Source organism: Oncorhynchus masou, chromosome 13, assembly GCF_036934945.1.
Source record: "Oncorhynchus masou masou isolate Uvic2021 chromosome 13, UVic_Omas_1.1, whole genome shotgun sequence".
NCBI classification, from domain to species: Eukaryota; Metazoa; Chordata; class Actinopteri; order Salmoniformes; family Salmonidae; genus Oncorhynchus; species Oncorhynchus masou.
Genome location: NC_088224.1, coordinates 91950866 through 91957812, shown reverse-complemented (window position 1 = coordinate 91957812; position 6947 = coordinate 91950866). Strand labels below are relative to the sequence as shown.

At 51.1% G+C, this 6947-nt stretch overlaps 1 pseudogene; it reads right to left on the bottom strand.

Moving 5' to 3' along the window:
• The window catches only part of LOC135553227 (rho guanine nucleotide exchange factor TIAM1-like), a 233585-nt pseudogene that overhangs the window by 116371 nt on the left and 110267 nt on the right, over positions 1-6947 (bottom strand).

Genomic DNA, 6947 nt, shown 5'->3' with positions numbered 1-6947 from the left:
GTAGAGTAACTGAAGATCTCATACAACGCTGTGTACTACTCCCTTCACAGAACAGCGCAAACGGGCTCTAATGAAACTAGAAATTCCAGACAATTATGTCATGGCTTTGAAGCTTCTGATAGGCATATTGACATCATTTGAGTCAATTGGAGGTGTACCTGTGGATGTATTTCAAGGCATACCTTCAGACTCAGTGCCTATTTGCTTGACATCATGGGAAATTCTAAAGAAATCAGCAGACCTCAGAAAAAATGGAGACCTCCACAAGTCTGGTTCATCCTTGCGTTCATCTGTACAAACAATAGTACGCAAGTTTAAACACCATGGGACCACGCAGCCTTCATACCGAACGTACTTTGTGAAAAGTACAAATCAATCACAGAACAACAGCAAAGGACCTTGTGAAGATGCTGGAGGAAACAGGTACAAAACTGTATCTATATCTACAGTAAAACGAGTCCTATATCGACATAACCTGAAAGGCCGCTCAGCAAGGAAGAAGCTACTGCTCCAAAACCGCCATAAAAAAAGCCAGACTGCGGTTTGCAACTGCACATGGGGACAAAGATCGTACTTTTTGGAGAAATGTCCTCTGGTCTGATGAAACAAAAATAGAACTGTTTGGACATAATGACGATCGTTATGTTTGGAGGAAAAGGGGAAGCTTGCAAGCTGAAGAACACCATCCCAACCGTGAAGCACGGGGGTGGCAGCATCATGTTGTGGGGGTGCTTTGCTGCAGGGGATACTGGTGCACTTCACAAAATATCATGACAAAGGAAAATTATGTGGATATATTGAAGCAACATCTCAAGACATCAGTGAGGAAGTTAACACTTGGTCGAAAATGGGTCTTCCAAATGGACAATGACCCCAAGCATACTTTCAAAGTTGTGGCAAAATGGCTTAAGGACAACAAAGTCAAGGTATTGGATTGGCCATCACAAAGCCCTGACCTCAATCCAAAAGAAAATGTGTGGGCAGAACTGCAAAAGCATATGCGAGAAAGGAGGCCTACAAACCTGACTCAGTTACACCAGCTCCGTCATGAGGAATGGGCAAAAATTCATCCAACTTATTGTGGAAAGCTTGTGGAAGGCTACCTGAAACGTTTGACCCAATTTAAACAATTTAAAGGCAATGCTACCAAATACTCTGGATAAGAGCGTCTGCTAAATGACTTAAATGTAAATGTAAAAATGTACTAATTGATTGTATGTAAACTTCTGACCCACTGGGAATGTGATGAAAGAAATAAAAGCTGAAAGAAATCATTCTCTCTACTATTATTTTGACATTTCACATTCTTAAAATAAAGTGGTGATCCTAACTGAACTAAGACAGGGAATTTTTACTAGGATTAAATCAGGAATGATGAAAAACTGGGTTTAAATGTATTTGGCTTAAGTAAACCTCCGACTTCAACTGTATATGTGTGTGTGTGTGTGTGTGTGTGTGTGTGTGTGTGTGTGTGTGTGTGTGTGTGTGTGTGTGTGTGTGTGTGTGTGTGTGTGTGTGTGTGAACCAGAACCACCACCCACCTGTCTGAAGTTCTCGTAGACCCCCTGGACCCCCTCACTGGCTCCTCCCCCACTGCTGCTTCCGCTGTCACTGCCAGCGAACAGGCTCCGCCCCGCCGCCGAGCACACGGAGAAGGACATAGACATGGTCTTATAGCGCCGGGACTGATGCTCCGCCCCCGAAGCCGTCACCCCGTCTATGCCACTGTCCTCGTACTCACTGCCATCTCCAGCTGTCACATCCTGGAAACACACAGGGACAGACGCACAGGTGAGACACACAAACACACGTACAGACGCACAGGTGAGACACACACACACACGTACAGACGCACAGGTGAGACACACACAGGTAGAGGTGGGACGGACAGACACACAGGTGAGACAGACACACACACACAGGTAGAGGTGGGACGGACAGACACACACATGTACAGACGCACAGGTGAGACACACAGGTAGAGGTGGGACGGACAGACACACACACGTACAGACACACAGGTGAGACACACAGGTAGAGGTGGGACGGACAGACACACACACGTACAGACACACAGGTGAGACACACAGGTAGAGGTGGGACGGACAGACACACAGGTGAGACACACAGGTAGAGGTGGGACGGACAGGCACACACACGTACAGACACACAGGTGAGACACACACACACACAGGTAGAGGTGGGACACAAACACACACACACACAGGGAGAGGTGGGACAGACGGACACACACACAGGTAGAGGTGAGACACACACCGTCTATGGACATTCTACTGGTCTACAGACATGTAATCATCAGACTGACAGTAAAGCGCCAGGCTCCCGTCCTAGAGACCATACTGTCTCCGCAGATGTAAAGGTTGCAACCCTGCCCTTAAACATGTTGAGGTCATTGATCCTAGCCTACATATACTGATCCTAGCCTACCTTAGTTTAGCCTACAGATACTGATCCTAGCCTACCTTAGCTTAGCCTACAGATACTTATCCTAGCCTACCTTAGCTTAGCCTACAGATACTGATCCTAGCCTACCTTAGCTTAGCCTACAGATACTGATCCTAGCCTACCTTAGCTTAGCCTACAGATACTGATCCTAGCCTACAGATACTGATCCTAGCCTACAGATACTGATCCTAGCCTACAGATACTGATCCTAGCCTACAGATACTGATCCTAGCCTACAGATCCTGATCCCAGCCTACAGATACTGATCCTAGCCTACAGATACTGATCCCAGTCTACAGATACTGATTCTAGCCTACCTTAGCCAAGAGCGTTACATAATCATCATTACATCAATTATTCACAGCCAATAATTGGCTTGACCTAACCTGACATAGCATGATAGCCTGTCGCCTGAAGTCTCCAGCGGCCTCTCCTCTTTGACAGGCTGGCTGGCTGACAGGCTGGGTGACGGGCTGGATGGGGAATCTAAGGAGGGTTCAACCAAACTGTTCTCACTCTGTCAGGTCACATGACCACATCATGCGATTGGCGGCTCATGATGACAGCACCACCACCACACAACCTCATGATGACAGCACCACCACCACACAGCCTCATGATGACAGCACCACCACACAACCTCATGATGACAGCACCATCACCACCACACAACCTCATGATGACAGCACCACCACCACCACACAACCTCATGATGACAGCACCACCACCACACAGCCTCATGATGACAGCACCACCACCACACAGCCTCATGATGACAGCACCACCACCACACAACCTCATGATGACAGCACCACCACCACACAGCTTCATGATGACAGCACCAGACAGCCTCATGATGACAGGACCACCACCACACAGCCTCATGATGACAGCACCACCACACAACCTCATGATGACAGCACCACCACCACCACACAACCTCATGATGACAGCACCAGACAGCCTCATGATGACAGGACCACCACCACACAGCCTCATGATGACAGCACCACCACACAACCTCATGATGACAGCACCACCACCACACAGCCTCATGATGACAGCACCACCACCACCACACAACCTCATGATGACAGCACAGCCACACAACCTCATGATGACAGGACCACCACCACACAACCTCATGATGACAGCACCACCACCACCACACAACCTCATGATGACAGCACCACCACCACACAGCCTCATGATGACAGCACCACCACCACACAGCCTCATGATGACAGCACCACCACCACACAGCCTCATGATGACAGGACCGCCACCACAACACAACCTCATGATGACAGCACCAGACAGCCTCATGATGACAGCACCACCACCACACAGCCTCATGATGACAGGACCAGACAGCCTCATGATGACAGCACCACCACACAGTCTCATGATGACAGCACCACCACACAACCTCATGATGACAGCACCACCACCACACAGCCTCATGATGACAGCACCACCACACAGTCTCATGATGACAGCACCACCACACAACCTCATGATGACAGCACCACCACCACACAGCCTCATGATGACAGCACCACCACCACACAACCTCATGATGACAGCACCACCACACAACCTCATGATGACAGCACCACCACCCCACAGCCTCATGATGACAGGACCACCACCACACAGCCTCATGATGACAGCACCACCACCACACAACCTCATGATGACAGCACCACCACCACACAACCTCATGATGACAGCACCACCACCACACAGCCTCATGATGACAGCACCACCACCACACAACCTCATGATGACAGCACCACCACCACACAACCTCATGATGACAGCACCACCACCATACAGCCTCATGATGACAGCACCACCACACAACCTCATGATGACAGCACCACAACCATACAACCTCATGATGACAGCACCACCACCATACAGCCTCATGATGACAGCACCACCACACAGCCTCATGATGACAGCACCACCACCACACAACCTCATGATGACAGCACCACCACCACACAACCTCATGATGACAGCACCACCACCACAAAACCTCATGATGACAGCACCACCACCACACAACCTCATGATGACAGCACCACCACCACACAACCTCATGATGACAGCACCACCACACAACCTCATGATGACAGCACCACCACCACACAGCCTCATGACAGCACCACCACCACACAACCTCATGATGACAGCACCACCACCACACAGCCTCATGATGACAGCACCACCACCACACAACCTCATGATGACAGCACCACCACCACCACACAGCCTCATGACAGCACCACCACCACACAACCTTATGATGACAGCACCACCACCACACAACCTCATGATGACAGCACCACCACCACACAGCCTCATGATGACAGCACCACCACACAGCCTCATGATGACAGCACCACCACCACACAGCCTCATGATGACAGCACCAGACAGAGTCATGATGACAGCACCACCACCACACAGCCTCATGATGACAGCACCAGACAGCCTCATGATGACAGCACCACCACACAACCTCATGATGACACCACCACCACCACACAGCCTCATGATGACAGCACCACCACCACCACACAACCTCATGATGACACCACCACCACCACACAACCTCATGATGACAGCACAATCACCACACAGCCTCATGATGACAGGACCACCACCACCACACAACCTCATGATGACAGCACCACCACCACACAGCCTCATGATGACAGCACCACCACCACACAACCTCATGATGACAGCACCATCACCACACAGCCTCATGATGACAGGACCACCACCACCACACAACCTCATGATGACAGCACCACCACCATACAGCCTCATGATGACAGCACCACCACCACACAACCTCATGATGACAGCACCACCACCACAAAACCTCATGATGACAGCACCACCACCACACAACCTCATGATGACAGCACCACCACCACACAACCTCATGATGACAGCACCACCACACAACCTCATGATGACAGCACCACCACCACACAGCCTCATGACAGCACCACCACCACACAACCTCATGATGACAGCACCACCACCACACAGCCTCATGATGACAGCACCACCACCACACAACCTCATGATGACAGCACCACCACCACCACACAGCCTCATGACAGCACCACCACCACACAACCTTATGATGACAGCACCACCACCACACAACCTCATGATGACAGCACCACCACCACACAGCCTCATGATGACAGCACCACCACACAGCCTCATGATGACAGCACCACCACCACACAGCCTCATGATGACAGCACCAGACAGAGTCATGATGACAGCACCACCACCACACAGCCTCATGATGACAGCACCAGACAGCCTCATGATGACAGCACCACCACACAACCTCATGATGACACCACCACCACCACACAGCCTCATGATGACAGCACCACCACCACCACACAGCCTCATGATGACAGCACCACCACCATACAGCCTCATGATGACAGCACCACCACCACACAACCTCATGATGACAGCACCATCACCACACAGCCTCATGATGACAGGACCACCACCACCACACAACCTCATGATGACAGCACCACCACCATACAGCCTCATGATGACAGCACCACCACCACACAGCCTCATGATGACAGGACCACCACCACACAGCCTCATGATGACAGCACCACCACCACACAGCCTCATGATGACAGCACCACCACCACCACACAACCTCATGATGACAGCACCAGACAGCCTCATGATGACAGCACCACCACCACACAGCCTCATGATGACAGCACCACCACCACACATCCTCATGATGACAGCACCACCACCACCATACAGCCTCATGATGACAGCACCACCACCACCAGACAGCCTCATGATGACAGCACCACCACCACATAGCCTCATGATGACAGCACCACCACCACACAGCCTCATGATGACAGCACCACCACAACACAACCTCATGATGACAGCACCACCACCACACAGCCTCATGATGACAGCACCACCACCAAACAGCCTCATGATGACAGCACCACCACCACAACACAACCTCATGATGACAGCACCACCACCACAACACAACCTCATGATGACAGCACCACCACCACACAGCCTCATGATGACAGCACCACCACCACACAGCCTCATGATGACAGCACCACCACCGCACAGCCTCATGACGACAGCACCACCACCACCACACAACCTCATGATGACAGCACCACCACACAACCTCATGATGACAGCACCACCACCACCACACAGCCTCATGATGACAGCACCACCACCACCACACAGCCTCATGATGACAGCACCACCACCACCACACAGCCTCATGATGACAGCACCACCACCACACAGCCTCTTGATGACAGCACCACCACCACCACACAACCTCATGATGACAGCACCACCACCACCATACTGCCTCATGATGACAGCACCACCACCACCACACAACCTCATGATGACAG